Here is a 19,483-nt window from a genome sequence, read left to right as displayed (position 1 = left end):
ATGTTCCAGGCATTTTCTAAGCACTTTTTATGCATTAATGTATTTACACCCCCCACAACAAACCCACGAGCCAGATAGTTTGAGGTCACACTAGTGGCAGAGCCTAAACCCCGTGCTATCTCTGCTTCGATTCTGCGATCGTTTAATGAACACTACGTTTGCTTTGCTCTGTGACGGGCGCTGGAGGAGAAAGGCAAGGCCGGATATTCATTACAGTGTGGTAGGGGAAGCCTATGCGGTGGTGGCAACTCAGAAGGGGCTCCCGACTCCAAACTGAAGTTGAGGGGTAGAGGGGATGAGGGAAGGGCTCTTGTCTGGGAAGATGTCCCAGAGGTGACATGTAGCTGAAAGACAGACGTAGTTCTCCGTTAACCTGGTGCGAACAGTATTTCAGGTGGAGTGAACCAAAGGTTTCAGGGTTCAAAGGGTAGAGAGAATGTGATGAATTTAGAGAACTGAAAGTATTTCAGTAGGGCTCCAGGGGACGTTGGCCTGGAATTAGGCCGCGGCAAGATCAGGCAGGTCTGTGTTTAGATTTTTTTTTTTTTCTGTAAGCTATGTTGATGTCCTTAACAGTGTTTCATGGGTGGCGACAGTCAGGCTTTTGTTTTAGAGCTGTCCAGGCGGCAACAGTGGGAATCCGAAATCAGGGAAGGCCGAATGGACCGACGTCCTAGCCTCGGTGTCTTTTCTCTTGCCGTTTCTCCCTTCATCAGAAATCTCCCTCATCTGACTTTCGCATCCGCGGCCCGGGATCGCCAGATGACGTCACTCCCAGGGGGAGTCGGTCCCCCGCTCACCTAGGTCGGTTGCAGTCTATCGCCCCCTGGCGGTCCTCTAGGGAACCAGTCTATAGCGCCCTCTGGAGCCACCAAGTGCCCCGTACTGTTAAAGCGACAAAGACAGGGGAATCTGGTGTAGCCAGTTCGGCTTGGTGATCGCCTTGGTGAACGACCTCGAGTCACCTTGCCCAACTGCAGTGACATCATCTGGGGGGATGAGGGGTTTGTGCTGAGTCAGTTTTTTCCCTAAACTCATCATTCAGCCGACTGAGATGCTTTTCTAAAATTCTCTCCCGCAGGCCATTAAAATTATACAGGAAAATGATATGTGTGTTTATTGCATTCCTCAATAAAAGCTGTAACGTAATGTGTACTTAGATCTCTTCTGTTTGTTTCTTTTATTACTGGAAGAATTGTCCCAGAAATAAAAGGCAACTGTATTTACCGCACCGATTCAGAGGCATATACATTGTCAGGAATCACTTTTTAAAGATACCATAGGTTTGACCTAGATTCAAATTCTGACTTCACTGCTTTCCAAACTGCATGACCTTGGACAAATCACCTAGCTTCTCTAGATCTCAGGCTTCTCCACTGAAACGTATTTGTGAGAATTCAAAGAAATTGTGTCTGCCAAGTGAACCCCCCCAACACATGCTCCCCACCCAACCACTTTCCTTGCTGAATGTTTCTATTATATTTTTTATTATATATTTTCTTTTTTTTTTCAGTGTGTGTGTGTGTGTGTGTGTGTGTGTGTGTGTCTTCCCCCACCAGAATGTAAGCTCCAGGAGAGCAAGGAATTTCATCTGTTTGGTTCACCGATGTATCTCCAAAGCTTAAAAGAATTGTGGCACATATCCACACAGATATGGATTGAAGAAATGAATGAGTAGGAACTATTATTCATAAGTTTCATGGATGGGGGGGGGGTGCAGGAATGTGTCCCACATTGCAAAGTCCATGTGTGGGGGGCTGGGGGGAGTCAGGCTGTGCTCTTAAGGAAAGCTCTAGGCTGTACTGCAGTGGGTCCCAAAGAATAGGGCTTGGTGAGGGAGACCCAGGAGCTGTGGCCACTGCAGGTAGGATCTGGTTGAGACTGGAGGTCATAGTAGGAGGTGCAGGAGGAAGAAAGCCTGAGGATGGTGAAAAGAAGGGGGGCCAGCACAGGAGACAGGGAATGCAGGAATTTGGCCTTTGAAAGCAGTTTCCATTTCCATGCCTTGCTCTGGGTGCCTTGGGAGCCCTGGGGTCAGGGGTGGGGGAGGGGAGATGACAGGTAAAGCAGGGCTCTCCCTGAAGCACCTGTAATGAACCAACCCATGCTGACCTCCAAAGGCTTCATGCCTCACCCCGCTCCAGGAAAACCCCTTCCAACCCTGGAAAGCCTGGTGAGGATGGGTGGGGGAGAGAAGAAAGAGGAAATGGGAGAGACCTTGGAGGGTAAGTAGGAGGGCACCCAATCGTTTCTTGGGGGAACTGTAGGAGGTCCAGGAACAAGCTGAGACATGGCCTCGTTTCTAGCCCTTGTGACTCCAGCCAGATCCGGGATCACATCCGTCTCCCTTCCTGGCTGACCTCTGGGGGCGGAGGCACAAAGAACCGCAGGTGTCATTGTGTCCTGTAATCCTCACACAGACCTCAGGCCTGGGGATTTTTATCCCTCTTTTACAGATGAGATTTCTGAGGCCCCGTGTATGGACGTGACTGGCCAACATGCCCACACAGCCTCCATCACAAGAGCCTACGTAAGACCAAGCCCTTGCCTTCAAAGGACAGAAAACACAAAAGCAAACAGAATATGGTGAATTAATTATAAAAGTACTGAAATGAGCTGATGTGAGGAGTGGAGACCGTGTATGGAGAGGCCAGGCTGACCTTTCTGATGAGTTCATGTTTTAGCTGAGAAGGACCTAGCTGTAGGAAGGGTATCCAAGAGAACAGCAAGTGCAAAGGTCCTGAGGTCTTCCAGCTAAGCACACCAGAGTCAGAATTTGAATGGAAGCTTGAGTCTCTGCGCCCAAAGTCTGTGCTTGGCTCCAGGAATCACGATTCCAGGTTCTACTGCTGACTGAGGAGAAAGCAGGAATCAGAAAGATGATAGGGTACGTGCAACATATAGCATTCAACCTCTTATGTATGTGAAAAGGACAAGGGGTAGGGGCTCATATTTCCTGAATCAGTACTAGGCCATGTGGTATAAGGAAGATGATTGCACTGATGTATGAATTTACACCAGTGAAAAGCCTCATAAAGTATTAAAATGCAGCCCTGTTTCCCTGTACGTTTAGTAAATTATCTTTATGAAAAAGAATGACCTTTTAGCTGGAAGGAAAGATAAATTCGGTGCAAATATAAAGCCTATATTATGGAAAATGATCTAATTGGTTGTTTGCGATTAAAGCTTTCCCAGAAAATCTGGATTGCCTGAAACAATAGGTCAGTAAGCAAGATGTGGTCCATGGGGGACTGGGTCATTTCTAGTGTGTAGAGGGAGAGGCCTGAGGCCACCAGGGCAAGGAACTTGTTCATTGAACTTTTCCATGTCCTGGGGGGGGTTGGCCAGCAAATGAGCATCTCCTGTGTGACAGTTTGTTTCACTGTCTTTGCTTTGATTCCATGACAAAGATAATTTGCTACTAGTTATTGACCCACCTCTCGTGTGCCCTGACTTTTACATGTCTGTATATCTTTGAGGTGGGGATTAGTCTCCCCGTTTTACAGAGGAGGAAACTGAGGTCCAGAGAGGTTAAAGAAAATCTTGACTGAGGCCGCAAGTTAATGGGGTGCTGCCACCAACTTCTGTTTGATTCCTTTTTTTTTTTTTTTAATGTTTATTTATTTTTGAGAGAGAGAAAGAAAGAGAGCGAGCAGGGGAGGGGCAGAGCGAGAGACATAGACACAGAATCCGAAGCAGGCTCCAGGCTCTGAGCTGTCATCACGGAGCCCAACACGGGGCTCGAACTCACAAACCGCCAGATCATGACCTGAGCCGAAGGCGGATGCTTAACCCACTGAGCCACCCAGGCACCTCTCTGCTGATTTTCCCTGAGGTGACTATTGTGTCAAAATCCCCCAGGGAGCTGATTAAGAACACAGGCTTCTGGACAACCTCGTATTCAGCTTGGACTCGCTGGGGGTGGGGGGTGGCCCAGGAATTTGCAGCCCATACCCTGAGCTTTACTCTGTGTACAGTCCACCCCGTGCTCCCTGAGCCCTCCTGCACCTGCCCGATCTAGATCCCCAAGGATCCCAGATCCGAGATGGTGTTACACAGACTCACCCCAAAGGTCTGACCCCACAATGTGGCCGATCTCTGCAGCATAGTAGGACCCTGGTTCCTGGCCTCCCTCTGCCCCAGCTCGTTGTAACATCAACCTTTCCCCGCTCTGGTTCTCAGATGTACCAAGTGAAGTCACACTTTCCAGTGACTAGATTGTGTGCCAACCCCAGGGGTAGGGAGGAAGGAAAGGCTAGGGAATGAAGGGTCGTTCCCCGACCCCCACCCGCACCCCCACCCCCACCCCCACCCTTTTCCAGTGGGTAGGAAGAGCTGGTTTACAGGAAGTGTGGCCACAGATGCTGACCCTCTGACCCTCACCCTACTGGCTGGGAGGAAACTAGAAACTACGGGATTCACCAATCGGAAGGCAATATGCAAATATAGCCCTTTGTTAATTGCTGATGGACGGATCTGGATGGATAGCTTTCATTCACGTGCCCTGGTGGAATTTACATTCTCCTAAACTGATAAACCCAGAAATGAACAATAGAATTTCAAGCGGGGTGAGGCCAAGAGGACAATGCACCAGGGAGCTGTGAGCCCGCACTATCAACATCCTCTGGGGGTATATTCTAAGTGCTGCAGGGGAGGGCAAGACCAATTATCCTGGTGGTGAACTGAGGGGTGAGAGAGAGGAGGTGCCCGTGAACAGGAAACCAAAGTAGGAGCAGGAATTTCCTCCCCAAGAGAAGACAGTATGTGGGAAGTAGGACTTGGCTGGAGGGAAGGGTGTGCAGGGCAGGAGAGAGCAGAGCCAGGCGACTTTGGGTAAGTCACTTCACCTCGAGTCCTGGCTGGCGGAGGATTAGAGATTACATGTACCACACCTAGCGTACCGTAGGCACTCAATAAATGCTAAATTAAAGAAAGCTCTAAATGGTAACTATTGCTGTTATATGGGGAGAGGCTGTTATATCAGTTCTCTACGTTTAGGGTTTGGGTCCTATCCGTTTGTCCTTTCCTTCCCCCCAAAGCTTGGACCTTCAAGGTATCTGTCTTCACCTCTCCCTCCGGAGCTCTGCACACCCATGTTTTTGTCTCCCTGCCGGAAATGAACTCCAAGTACAGCAGGAAAGACTCGGATAAGCTCCAAGACAGGACTTCCTTGTCTTTCTGTTGGAGTCGCAGCTGTTGGGAGGAGGGGGGCAGGGCACATTTCCCACAGAGAGAATTCTGGAGCTGGAAGAAGTCTCTGAGGTCATTTATCTAATCCAGGCTTTTTGTTTTTCTTTTCTCTTCTCTTGTCTTCTCTTCTTTCTTCTCTTCTTTTCTTTTCTTTTCTTTTCTTTTCTTTTCTTTTCTTTTCTTTTCTTTTCTTCCTTTCTTTCTGGGACAGATACCCAAAGTAAGCAATGCATGTTACATCAGGACAGGGTGAACTCGAGTTTTATGGAGCCTGAAGTTTATAAAAATTTGGAGACCTCATTAAAATAAAAGAACATAAAATTAGGTATTCATGGAGACTGAAAAAACACATTCTTATAAATGACAAACTTTAAAAAGCTGACAAATACCATAATCGTAAAGTCAGAGCAATAAGACATTTTTTCTTAACTGCCTGACATTCCATGTAATACTTTTTTTTTTCGTTTTCTTTTCTTTTCTACAATTTGGGCTGCATGCTCTTCAGAGAGCAGTGACTTTATTATATTTTCTATAAGGAGAAAGTAAGGTCAGGCTTCCAGCATGTTTGATCGAAAAAAAGTTTTTCATTTTATTATGTTAGAAAAGTTTTTCTCGGGGCGCCTGTGTGGCTCAGTCGGTTAAGCGTCTGACTTCCGCTTGGGCCATGATCTCACGGTTTGTGGGTCAAGCCCCGGGTCAGGCTCTGTGTTGACAGCTCAGAGCCCGGAGCCTGCTTCGGATTCTGTGTCTCCCTCTCTCTCTGCCCCTCCCTGGCAGCTCGCACTCTGTCTCTCTGAAAAATAAATAAACATTAAAGAAATTTAAAGAAAAATTTCCCAGCTTTATAATCTGTTATTGGTAATGTCACATAAATCTCAAAGTTTTTTTAAATTAAAAACATTTTTAATGTTAATTTTTGAGAGAGAGTGCAAGCAGGGGAGGGGCAGAGAGGGGGGGACAGAGGATCCGAAGGGCTCTGTGCTGACAGCAGCGAGCCCAATGTGGGGCTCGAACCCACGAACCCCGAGATCATGACCTGAGCTGAAGTCAGACGCTCAACCGACTGAGCCACCCAGGTGTCCCCAAAGAGTTTTTAAAAAAGGAATCTCTACACCCAATGTGGGGCTCGAACTTACAACTCTGAGATCAAGAGTCGTATGCTCTACCGACTAAGCCAGCCAGCGCCCCCACACCCCCCCCCAAATCTTACATTTTTAATATTGTCACATTTGGGGAGGCCAAATTTTCTGTGCTGTTTCATCGGGAGCTGCAAAATTTTGTCAGAACAAAATGTGTCCTGCTATAGAAAACGTCTGGCATGACACACAGACGCACTCACTGTTTGCACTGCTATGGGCGTGTGTCCTACGACAGAGGTGTTCTGATCCATTCTGTTCCACGGGATTCCCAGCAAAGAAGAAAATCGTGCGTGGCACATTTACAGTTACATATGCTGTGTGGTCGACTGTCCTCCCAATGGTGCCGAGTTCTCTTGCAACCAGGCATCAGCGGGAACTGAATCCACCCCCCTCTTGTGATTCCACACATCTGAAAATTGGAAGAGTTTTCCATACACTCGCTTCTGGCTCTGCACAATGCAGACCTTGGTTCTCCTCCATTGTCCACCTTCTTCCCACATTGGGTGCCAAGGGTACATATCGTGGTGATGTGGTGATATGACCTCTTTCCCTGCCCCTTTGTGTCAGGACACCAGCTGAATCTGGAGCGTGGGTATGGGTGATAGGAGTGTTTCTGGAAACCGTTGTCTATACTAGGACAGCTAGCAATCACCTAACTCTTCCTAGAAGTGACTGTGAGCATTATAATTATAACCCACTAGGGGAGCCCGGGTGGCTCAGTCCGTTGGGCGGCCGACTTCGGCTCAGGTCATGATCTCACGGTCCGTGAGTTTGAGCCCCGCGTCGGGCTCTGTGCTGATGGCTCAGAGCCTGGAGCCTGCTTCGGATTCTGTGTCTTCCTCTCTCTCTGCCTCTCCCCTGCTTGTGCTCTCTGTCTCTCATAAATGAATAAACGTTAAAGATTACAAAAAAAGAAAAAGAAAAAAGAAAAAGAATTTTAGTTACACGGAACAATCTCCAAGATATATTGTTAAGAGAATAAAACCAAAGTGTGGGACAGTATGTATGGCAGGCTCTCACCTGAGAGGCATGGAACATATTTCTGGAAGGAAGTAGGAGACTGGTACCCTCCTCTGGGTGGTTGTGGGAACTTGGGTAGGAGGAAGACGCGCTTTTCCCTGCACAACCCTCTCAAGCTCTATGAAGTATTTTATTTATTTATTTTTATTTTTGAGAGAGAGAGAAAACGTACGAGTCGGGGGAGGGACAGAGGGCAAGGGAGAGAGAGAATCTTAAGCGGGTTTCACCCTGAGCACAGACCCTAACTCGGGGCTCAATGTCAAGACCGAAATCAAGAGTCAGATGCTTAAGGGACCGAGCTACCTGGGCACCCCTATGAAGTATTTTTTAAATCACATGTATGTCTTAATTGTTCATTTTTCTGAGATAGATGCTTAACAACTGACAAGCTATTTTTCTTGGTAATTAAAAAAATTTTTTTTTAATGTTTATTTTTGAAAGAGAGAGAGAGCATGAATGGGGAAGGAGGAGGGGGGGGGGGACACAAAATCCGAAGCAGGCTCCAGGCTCTGAGCTGTCATCGTAGAGCCCGACATGGGGCTCAAACCTACAAACTGCGAGATCGTGACCTGAGTCGAAGTTGGACATTCAACTGACTGAGCCACCCAGGCGCCCCTCTTGCTAATTTAGATTGTTCTTTTAGTGGCCAGCAGGAGGAGGCAAATTCTTTCTCTCCTGGAGAGAGGTTACCCCCTTCCACAACCTCCTAAAAACACAGTGGCTGTGCCCTGTGGCTGGAGCTCAGACTCCAGGTGGGGCCTTAGGAGGAAAATAAATTAAATAAGTTGCCATTATGAAGTCCAAGGAAGCTCTGATTTTAAAATAACTCAATTGTCGGGCACTCTGCTGGCTTGGTTCGTGGAGCATGTGACTCTTGATCTCGGGGTCGTGAGTTTGAGCCCCACGTTGGATGTAGAGGTTACTTAAAAATAAAATCTTAAAAAAAATAGCTCTATCGATATATAATTCACATACCCTATGACTCAGCCATTTAAAATGTACAGTTCAAGGAGCACCTGGGTGGCTCAGTTGGTTGAATGTCCCATTCTCTTTTTAAAAAAAAAATTTTTTTTTAACGTTTATTTATTTTTGAGACAGAGAGACAGAGCATGAATGGGGGAGGGGCAGAGAGAGAGGGAGACACAGAATCCAAAGCAGGCTCCAGGGCTCTGAGCCGTCAGCCCAGAGCCCGACGAGGGGCTCGAACTCACAGACCGCGAGATCATGACCTGAGCTGAAGTCAGATGCTCAACCCACTGAGCCACCCAGGCGCCCCGAGTGTCCCACTCTTGATGTCAGCTCAGGTCACGATCCCAGGGGTGTGGGATCGAGCTCGGTGTTGGGCCCCGTGCTGCATGTGGGGCCTGCTTAAGATTCTCTCTCTCCCTCTCTCCTTCTGCCCTTCTCCCCCACTCTCATGCTCTGTCTCAAAGATTAAAAAAAAGTGTACAGTTCAATGTTTTTTGGTATATTACTAATTTTTAAAAATTGTAGCAACTCATGTATAACATAAAATTTCCATTGTAGCCATTTAAACATTTTTTTAAAGTTTATTTATTTATTTTGAGAGAGAGCAAGCATGAACGGGCGAGGGGCAGAGAGAGAGGGAGAGAGAGAATCCCAAGCAGGCTTTGCACTGTCAGCATGAACCTGACGGCGGGGGGGGGGGGGGGGGGGGGTGCTCAAATTCACAAACCGTGAGATCACGACCTGAGCCCATATCGAGAGTCAGACGCTTAACCGACTGAGCCACCCAGGCACCCCGAAATCTGGATATTGAAAACCAATGGGTTGATTGTCTGCCGCTTGCCAGGAAATGGACAGATTCTCGTGAGCAATCCCTTATCCGCTTTGCAAATCGACTCCTGGGGGCTGGGCTGAACGTGACCTGGGGCCTGAAGGCTGGGGAGGGCGGGGCTGGGAGGGGGGGCTCTAGATATCTGCAGGGGAGAAGGGCATGTGAGTCTACAGGCAGGCCCCTGGAACCTCCAGCTGACAGGTGGGTGGCCAGGGCAGGGAGGAGCAGCAGAGGGAGAAACCAAGACCCAGAGATCTCTGGACATTGAGCTGGAAGGTCATCGCTCCCAGCCCCTCCTGCCGCAGCTGGGGACACCGAGGTTGGGGGCTGTCCTGTGTTCACTGGAGAGGAGGGTTGTCTGCGGAGCTTCTGCCCTGTGAAGGCCCCTGAACACCTCACAGTGAATCTAATGATGTAGGTGAGGGGCCTCGCAATGGCCCGAAGCATGGAAAACACTCAGTGAAATGCCAGCCATTAGCTATTAATTACAGAATCATAATAGCCGAGCTCCTCTGATGTGCCAGAGTCTGTAATGTGAAGCCCACCCCATATGTCCTCTCGTTTAGCCCCGTGGCAATCCTGTGAAGTAGAAATCTTTAAAACGACTTCTTAGGAGCGCCCGGGTGGCTCAGTTGGTCCAAGTCCGACTCTTGGTTCCGGCTCAGGCCACCATCTCACGATTCGTGGGGTCGAGCCCCGTGTTGGGTTCCGCACTGACAGCACGGAGCCAGATTGGGATTATCTCTCTCCCTCTCTCTCTCTCTTTGCCCCTTCCCTGCTCATGCTCTCTCTCTTTCTCTCAAAATAAATAGATAAACTTAAAAAAAAAAAATAACTTTCTAGGTGAAGAAGCCGAGGCCATCTGGCCAGCCCAAGATCATACCATAAGAGGCAGGGTCAGGACTGGAGGGTGATGTCATCCCACTGAGGCCCCAGGGCAGGGCAGCTGTTCTGGACTTGGGGCCACCGTCCCCGCTGGTGTCCTCAAGTGGTCTCCTCTAGCACCGTGCTGGCAGCTAGTGGTCCCCTGAGAGGCCTCTGGGAGTTGCACGAGGGCCCACGACTGCTCTGGGTGGTGCCTCTCTGAATTGTGAAGTTGACCGTAGAAGTAGGATGGGGCCCAGGTGCTATACTCCTTCTGTCCCCCTGGGAGGCAGAGCATAGTGCCCGGGTGCCCAAGGGTCTCCATGGATTCTGACTAAGGGATGGGCACAGAGCCGAGCTCTCTGTCAAAGTAAATAAACATTAAAAAAATTTTAATACAAAAAAGAAAAAAAAAAAAAGAGCAGCGGTGGAAGTGAGGGCTGCTCCCCCTGGAGAGAAGCGGCCGGGGTGCCCCAGGCGTCCTTCCAGGGCGGGCATTGTTAGGGTGGTTGAGCCCAGGCGGCCTTCCAGGACAGGCATTGTTAGGGTGGTTGAGCAGGTGTTCCGCGTGGCCCGGGGCAGATCTGGGGCCAGCTGGGCATGGGGAGGAGATTGTCCCCGGGGAAGATGTTGACTCCACAGGAGGGAGGTCTGTCTAGCGGCTTCGTGGGTTCAAGGTGGACTGCAGGCCTTGGGAGGGGGTGAGCTTGCTCCGGTGGGGGGGCTTCCTCTGCCATTTACCACATCAGGGCAGATAAATGCCTGTCCCCCTTCCCTTACAGACACAAAGACTGCCCATCTGACCCGAGGCAGATATCGTCCTGCCCTAGAGTTTGCCAGCAGCTCTGGAGCAGGCTGGGAATGCCAGGTTGGGGGTTATGATCCAGATGTTTCTGTCCCCCAGGGATCTGCCCCATCAGCTGTGACCAGGAATCAGAGCGGACCAGACTCCATTGTCCACAGGAAGATTGAGTGGCCCTGGGGAAAAGGGGGGATGGGGCACAGGGCTGGGGTCTCCTCTCCCCCAGGAAGAGCCCTGCAGGACCACCCCAGGAACAGAAACAGTTTGATTTACTTGTTTAATTTCTAGAGAGACTTTCTGTATGGAAAATGTCCCTCTTGCTGCTTATATGAAGCCAAACACAGAACATGATGGCCTCTGTTGTAAATCCTTCCAGCCCCGTGTGTGCATAGGTGGGTGTGAGCCTGAGAAGGAGCCTCCCTGGTCCAAAGGGCCTGGGTAGCATTCTGGGTGTGTGTTGGGGGGGGGGGGGCAGGGGAGGGAGGAGGTGATGGGGCCGTGCGCCACGAGATTGGATCCCTTGCAAATACCCATCTGCTGATGATCCGCCATCCAGCCACCCATCCACCCGGCACCCCCCTCCCCACCTTTGAGCTGAGATGGACACGTTAAGCCCCATCCAAAAACTGGGGAGGAGTTCTAGGTGGAGGAAAAAGGCAAGGACAAACGCTTGAGGCTGGAATGAGCTTGGTGAATTCAACGGTCAGCCTGGCCAGGGGACGTGGGGGGTGACTCAAGGCAGCAAATTGGACAGGACCAGGTCAGGTGGGCCTCATCGGCCAAGAGGCGAATTTGGATTTTGTTCTAAATGCCGGAAGAAGCCGCTGGAGGGTTTAGACCAGGAGAGTGGGGGTGTTTTCACTTCTATTTGTAAAGGTCGCAGGGGATGGGGAAAGGGTTGTGGGGCAGGAGTGGAGGATGGGGGGGGGGAGTAGTAGTAGTTAAGTGGCTGCAGCCCATCACCCACTTCACCAAACTCCTTCCTCCTTCAAGGTCCCTCCCCAATTCCAGGTGAGGCGGGGATGATCCAAGGGCTCCAGTGGACCTAGGTGATCCCGGAGGGATGCCAGCCAGGCGTGTGGCCAGGAACAGCCAGCAGTTGGGGCTCAGAGTGGAGCCGGAGAAACTGGTGGTCAGGTTAAATAAAGAAGATCTCTGAGCCAGAGGAGGCAAGAACTCTGTGGAAGTTTCTTGAAGGACAGACGGTCAGCTGGTCAGAACTGGAGAAGCAAGACTGGACATCCACTGGGGCAGAGCCCGAACACCCCAGCAGGCCTAAAAACTAATATTTAATAACAGCAAACGCTTACTCAGCTCTGAACACGGCTCAGGACTGCGTTTCGCACTTTGCATACATTCTCCCTTAAGGTTCACGTATGCCCCGTGAGGTGTGACAGTTCCCATACTACGGATGGACAAACGGAAGCCCAGAGAGGTTACGGGACTTGCCCAAGGTCACACAGCTCGAGAAAAGCTTCCCTGTGCCTGAGGCTAACACCTCTGAAGAAAGACTGATGGGGCACCTGGGTGGCTCAGTCGGTTGAGCATCTGACTTCGGCTCAGGTCATGATCTCATGGTTCGTGGGTTCGAGCCCCGCATCGGGCTCTGTGCTGACCGCCTGGAGCCTGCTTCGGATTCTGTGTCTCCGTCTCTCTCTGTCCCTCCCCCACTCACACTTTGTCTGTCTCTCACAAATAAATAAAAATTAAAAAAAAAAGAAAGAAAAGGGGCGCCTGGGTGGTGCAGTCGGTTAAGCGCCCGACTTCAGCCAGGTCACGATCTCGCGGTCCGTGAGTTCGAACCCCGCATCGGGCTCTGGGCTGATGGCTCGGAGCCTGGAGCCTGTTTCCGATTCTGTGTCTCCCTCTCTCTCTGCCCCTCCCCCGTTCATGCTCTGTCTCTCTCTGTCCCAAAAATAAATAAACGTTGAAAAAAAAAATTAAAAAAAAAAAAAAAAAAAAAAGAAAGAAAGAAAGACTGAGGCTAGGAGGGCTTTGATCTATATGGAGACCAGAAAGCATACATCATGAGCCCCCAGCTCCGTCCGGGAGATGGAACTCCTAACCTGGTGCCGTGAGCTCCTGGCCACCTGGTGGTGGTACATCTGGCTGTCACCAGCATCTTTCCCCTCACCTGCCACATGTTCCTGTCCAAGCTTCCCAGGCTCTGGGAGAAGGGACACTGGCTTCCCGGGGAGGGCTGTCCTCCCAAGGGGGCAGAGGAGGGAGTACGCTCACCAGCCACAATCCATGTTGTTCGGTGCTGCTCACTGCAAATTCACCCAAGCCTCTTCTCTGTCCTCTCTCCTCCTGGACACTGGGGTCGGCAGCACAGGTGGAACTGTCACCCATTTAGGAAGTCTCCCAAGGGAAGGAAGACATCTGTTTATTTATCTTCTTAGCATCTATTATGTGACCACATGCTACATAGGTTAAGGCTTTAAAACAATTTTTAATGTTTATTTATTTTTGAGAGACAGAGCACGAGCGGGGCAGGGGAAGAGAGAGAGAGACACACACACAGAATCTGAAGCAGGCTCCAGGCTCCGAGCTGTCAGCACAGAGCCCGACGCGGGGCTCGAACCCACGGACCGTGAGATCATCACCTGAGCCGAGGTCGGACGCTCAACCGACTGAGCCACCCGGGCGCCCCAGCATAGGATAAGTTTTTTTTTTTTTTTTTTTCAACATTTATTTATTTTTGGGACAAAGAGAGACAGAGCATGAACGGGGGAGGGGCAGAGAGAGAGGGAGACACAGAATCGGAAACAGGCTCCAGGCTCTGAGCCATCAGCCCAGAGCCTGACGCGGGGCTCGAACTCCCGGACCGCGAGATCGTGACCTGGCTGAAGTCGGACGCTTAACCGACTGCGCCACCCAGGCGCCCCAGGATAAGTTTTTAAATTAAACTAAAACACTTTCACGGTCACCCTGAGAAGAAGGTGCTATCAGCTCCCTTTCACAGATTAAGAAACTGCAGCTCAGAGTGATTTGCCATGGCGACTCAGCTTGTAGGTGACACAGCCAAGACACTTACCCATCTGATACCGGTGCCTCCCTGTGTCCCCACCCTGTTCTCTCTGCCATCCGAAGGAGGATGTTGGGGAGGGGGTGAGCAGGGAGGGAAGCAGGATGTGTTGGGCTGTTTGTTCTTTAGGAGGAGAAGGACAGGATAGGAGATAGACAGGGATCTCACAGGCCTCGGGATCAAAGTCTCCCAACAGCAGAAGGGCCAGTGGGCAACAGTCACCAGAAACGGGGGGCTGACTCCCCACCAGGCACCCAACGCACTCCAGAGGCTCACCGAAAGGTTTTGATTTCTTATAAAATCGGAAGAAAATGAACTTTCGGGTAGAAAAAAGTGTGGGGTTTTTTGCTTTTGTTTTTGATTGAGGTATAATGGACGTGTGATATCATGTTAGTTTCAGGCATGCAACGTAACGATTCGATACTTGTGTATGTTGGGAAATGCCCACCATGGTTAAGTCCAGTGAGCATCCAGCGCTGTGCAGAGTCGCACAATTTGTTTTTCTTTCTCTTTTCTTGCATGAGGACTTTAAAGATCTCCTCTGTTAGCAGCTCTCAAATATGCAAGAGTATTATTAAATATAGTTACCATGCTGTACCTCCCATAGTTTATTTATTTTATAAGTGAAAGTTCATACCTTTTTTTTAATTAAAAAAAAATTTTTAATGTTTATTTTTGAGAGAGAGAGAGAGAGAGACAGAATGTGAACAGGGGAGGAGCAGGGAGACAGGGAGACACAGAGTCAGAAGCAGGCTCCAGGCTCCAAGCCGTCAGCACAGAGCCTGACGAAGGGCTCCAACTCACAAACTGTGAGATCATGACCTGAGCTGAAGTCCGATGCTCAACTGACTGAGCCACCCAGGTGCCCCTGAAAGTTCATACCTTTTGACCCCTTCACCCATCTCACCCACCCCTGAGAAAAAATGTTTAATATATAACATTTTTTAAAAGTTCCATTATAGCTAACATACAGTGTTATGGTAGTTTCAGGTATATTAATATATAATGTATAATTTATTATATAGGTAATATATAATATATTATACCTATATAATATATAATTTAAATATAATAATTATAATATAATTTACATATTATTATAAATTAAATATAATATATTACATATTATACATTATATATAGGTATAATATATTATATATAGGTACATTGATAGATTCATTCAGTGCAGTTGTAAAATATAATTATATATATGTGTATATAAAAATATATGTGCATATATATATATATTAATGTAAGAAGGGGCCCATGAAGGCAGAAGTGCCTTGAACCCGCAAAAGTCATAATGGGGCCCTGGGGGGTTGCCAGAACATTCCCACAGGCCTGGGGGCTCAGGTGCACCTGCCGGGTAGGGGCGAGCCACCTTCCTCACAGCCAACACAGGTGGGGCACTGGGCTCCTGGTCATAATAATAAATAATATCTGTTAACTATTAACAAAGCTCCAGGCTCTATCTCCCTTAATCCTTAGAACACGTATGGTCTCATTTTACAGAGGAAGAGATCGATCTGAGAGGTTAAATAACTGGTCCCGAGGTCACATAGCTGGAAAGTGATGGCACCCAGATTTCAGTTCCAAATGATATCCGAGGACCTCTTCCTGCCCCAGGATCCTGGAACTTTCTGCAGCCTTTCATTGGTGGGGGTGGGGGGTGGTTTGTAATTAATCGTGTTTTGGTTGTTTCCCGTGCTCAAGCTCCTCTCCCCTCTTAGGCTTGGTCTCTTTAAGGCCTGGCTGTGTTTCTACTTTTCTTCTTGGAAGCTCTCAATCCCATGCATTGAACAAAGTCCTCTGTACCCTGTGTGGCCAGCTCGGCGATGTCCTTCTTGGCACCCTGGAGGGGCGCACGCTAGCAGTTTTGCTGTGGCTGCTCCTCGCTGCTGCCTCTCAGGGCAGCCTGATGGCCTCCTGCACAATTCAGTGAGGGCAGCTCTGTAAGGCCCATCGCGTAGCCTGGGAACCTGCTTCTGTTGCCACCTTATTCACTTAACGCTGTACCACGAGCAAGTAACCGTGGCCATGGAGGGTCTCCAAAAAGTGTGATCAGGAACAATTTTTTTAAGTTCATTTATTTATATTGAGAGACACAGAGAGAGCATGTGAGCAGGGGAGGGGCAGAGAGAGAGAGAGAGAGAGAGAAGGAGAGAGAGAGAATCCCAAGCAGCCTCCATGCTGTTAGCGCAGAGCCTGGTGTGGGGCTTGAACTCACAAACTGTGAGATCATGACCTGAGCAGAAATCAAGAGTCAGACGCTTCACTGACTGAGCCACCCAGGCACCCCAAAAATGTGATTAAAAATTAAAAAAAAAATTTTTTTAATGTTTATTTATTTTTGAGACAGAGAGAGACAGAGCATGAATGGGGGAGGGTTAGAGAAAGGGAGACACAGAATCTGAAGAAGGCTCCAGGCTCTGAGCTGTCAGCACAGAGCCCGATGCGGGGCTCAAACCCACAAACTGTGAGATCATGACCTGAGCCGAAGTCGGATGCTTAACCGACTGAGCCACCCAGGCGCCCCCAAAATGTGATTTTTTTTTAAGTTTCTTTCTTTCTTTTCAGAGAGAGAGACGAGCACAAGTGGGGGAGAGTCAGAGGGAGAGGGAGACACAGAATCCAAAGTAGGTTCCAGGCTCTGAGCTGTCAGCACGGAGCCCGATGTGGGGCTCGAACTCACAAACTGTGAGATCATAACCTGAGCCAAAGTGGGACGCTGAACTGCCTAAGCCACCCAGGTGCCCTGGAAGGTAAGCAATTTTATTTTTTTAACGTTTATTGATTTTTGAGAGACAGAGAGAGACAGAGAACGAGCAGGGGAGGAACAGAGAGAGAGTGAGACACAGAATCTGAGGCAGGCTCCAGGCTCTGAGCTGTCAGCACGGAGACCAACGCGGGGCTGGAACCCACGAACTGTGAGATCATGACTTGAGCCAAAGTCAGTTGCTTAACCGACTGAGTTACCCAGGCGCCCCAGGAAGGTAAGCGTTTTTAAGACAACCGGGCTGGAGGGGCGCCTGGGTGGTGCAGTCGGTTAAGCGTCCGACTTCAGCCAGGTCACGATCTCGCGGTCCGTGAGTTCGAGCCCCGCGTCGGGCTCTGGGCTGATGGCTCAGAGCCTGGAGCCTGTTTCCGATTCTGTGTCTCCCTCTCTCTCTGCCCCTCCCCCGTTCATGCTCTGTCTCTCTCTGTCCCAAAAATAAATAAACGTTGAAAAAAAAAAAAAAAAAAAAAAAAGACAACCGGGCTGGAGATACAAATGTGGGTGATTTTGATTTTTTGTTTCTTTTCTTTCTTTCCTTCTTTCCTCCCTCCCTTCCTTCCTTCCTCCCTGCCCCCACTTACTTTCCTTCTTTCTTCCTTTTATTTTCAACATTTATTTATTTTTGGGACAGAGAGAGACAGAGTATGAATGGGGGAGGGGCAGAGAGAGAGGGAGACACAGAATCCAGGCTCTGAGCCATCAGCCCAGAGCCCGACGCGGGGCTCGAACTCACGGACCGCGAGATCGTGACCTGGCTGAAGTCGGACGCTTAACCGACTGCGCCACCCAGGCGCCCCCTTTCTTCCTTTTAAAATATCTTTCACTCATATCACACACATACGCAGAAAAGTGTCCGATTCAGAATGTGGTCGTGTTCCCCTGCCTTTAAACATTCTCCCAAAACAGGTGAACGTGTCCGTTCTTTCTACTTTGTGCATTCTCTGAAACCTTCCACAGTGAGCCAGGATGACTATTATAATCAGAAAAATACCACCTTTACAAGGGGTAGTTTCTGTTGATTAGGGAGTTTCCGTTTCAAAAGCACTTGGAGACTCCTTATCTCGCTTGGGCTTTTTACCGCAGCAGCCCCGGGAGAAAAGCCGAGAAGGGATTGATTTCCCTGTGGCTTAAGAGGAGGAAATCACCCTCCTCCGGGGGTGGGCAGGGGACTGGAGGTGGTGTCCCGTGTAAGCACTGGGCAGCAAGCCACCCATCAGCTCCTGGCACCAGAGGGTTCTGAGCAGGGCTCGCCTCCCCCCCACCCCTTCCAGAGTGGCCATTGCCAGCTCTGATGGAAACCGCTCTGGCTTGGCCAAACCAGGGCTCTAGAAAAATCCCGCTTCTGGGAATCCACCCTCAGTAAGTTGTCAGAAGGCAGTCAGATTTTATACGCAAATAGATTTAATGCAGCAGGACTTTCAATGGCATCCGTTGAGAATTAATGTAAGTGTTCAGCGGGAGGAAATTGGGCCAAGAAATTGAGTCATTGAAAAGTGGCATATTTCACTGCCATTAAAATCTAGTTCTGAAATATAGATTTGTGGGTTTAATGTTTCCTGAACGCAGCAGAATAAACAATTGCACAGAGGGATAAAAATCCACAGAAAACCGTGAGGAGTGAGTGAAGTGTGCCATAAACAGAACAGGTGCCCTCTGGGCGGTAGGGTTATGAATGTTTGCTTCTTTTTTTTTTTTTAATTTTTAAAATTTTTTTTATTTATTTTTGACAGAGAGAGACAGAGCATGAGTGGGGGAGGGGCAGAGAAGAGGGAGACACAGAATCCGAAGCAGGCGTCACCGGCTCCAGGCTCCGAGCTGTCGGCACAGAGCCTGACGCGGGGCTCGAACCCACAGACCTGTCAGCACAGAGCCTGACACGGGGCTCGAACCCACAGACCGTGAGATCATGACCTGAGCTGAAGTCAGACGCTCAACCGACTAAGCCACCCAGGTGCTCCTAAAAGAAATTTTTTTAATGCCTATTTAATCTTGAGAAAGAGAGACAGAGTGCAATTGGGGGAGAGGCAGAGAGAGACAGAGACACAGAATCCGAAGCAGGCTCCAGGCTCTGAGCTGTCAGCACAGAGCCCGATGCGGGGCTCGAACGCATGAACAGTGAGATCATGACCGAAGCTGAAGTCAGATGCTTAACTGACTGAGCCACCACCAGGCGCCCCTATTTTTTTTTTTTTAAGTTTATTTATTTATTTTTGAGGGAAAGAGAGAGAGGCAGACAGAAAGGAAGAGAATCTCAAGCAGGGCCCGTGCTGTCAGCACAGAGCCCGACTCGGGGATCATTCTCACAAATTGTGAGATCAAAACCTGAGCCGAAATCAAGAGTTGGACCCTTAACCGACTAAGCCCCCCAGGGGCCCCAACTGTGTATCGTTTTTTAAGACTTACACGTACAATCAGAAAAACCATCGGGTGACGGGAGATGACAAAACAGAAGTCTCTCAAAATGAATCTCGACATCGCAGAGAACGAGAAGCTTCGAGCTTTTTTTAAAAAAAAATTAATTATTGTTATTATTTTAAAATTTATTTTATTTATTACTTATTATTATTATTTATTTATTTATGTTTAAGATTTTATTTTTTTAAAGCTTCGAGCTTTTTAAAATTTTTCATTATTATTGTTATTTTAAAATTTATTTAAAAAAATTTATTTTATTCATTACTTATTATTTTATTTATTTATTTATTTTTAATATTTATTTTTTTTAAAGCTTTGAGCTTTTTTAAATTTTTAATTATTATTTTAAAATTTATTTTATTTATTACTTATTGTTATTTTATTTATTTTTAAGATTTTTTTTTAACGTTTATTTATTTTTGAGACAGAGAGAGACAGAGCATGAACGGGG

Source organism: Leopardus geoffroyi, chromosome B4 (genome assembly GCF_018350155.1).
Source record: "Leopardus geoffroyi isolate Oge1 chromosome B4, O.geoffroyi_Oge1_pat1.0, whole genome shotgun sequence".
In the NCBI taxonomy this organism is placed as follows: Eukaryota; Metazoa; Chordata; class Mammalia; order Carnivora; family Felidae; genus Leopardus; species Leopardus geoffroyi.
Note: the sequence above shows the minus strand (reverse complement) of the source record.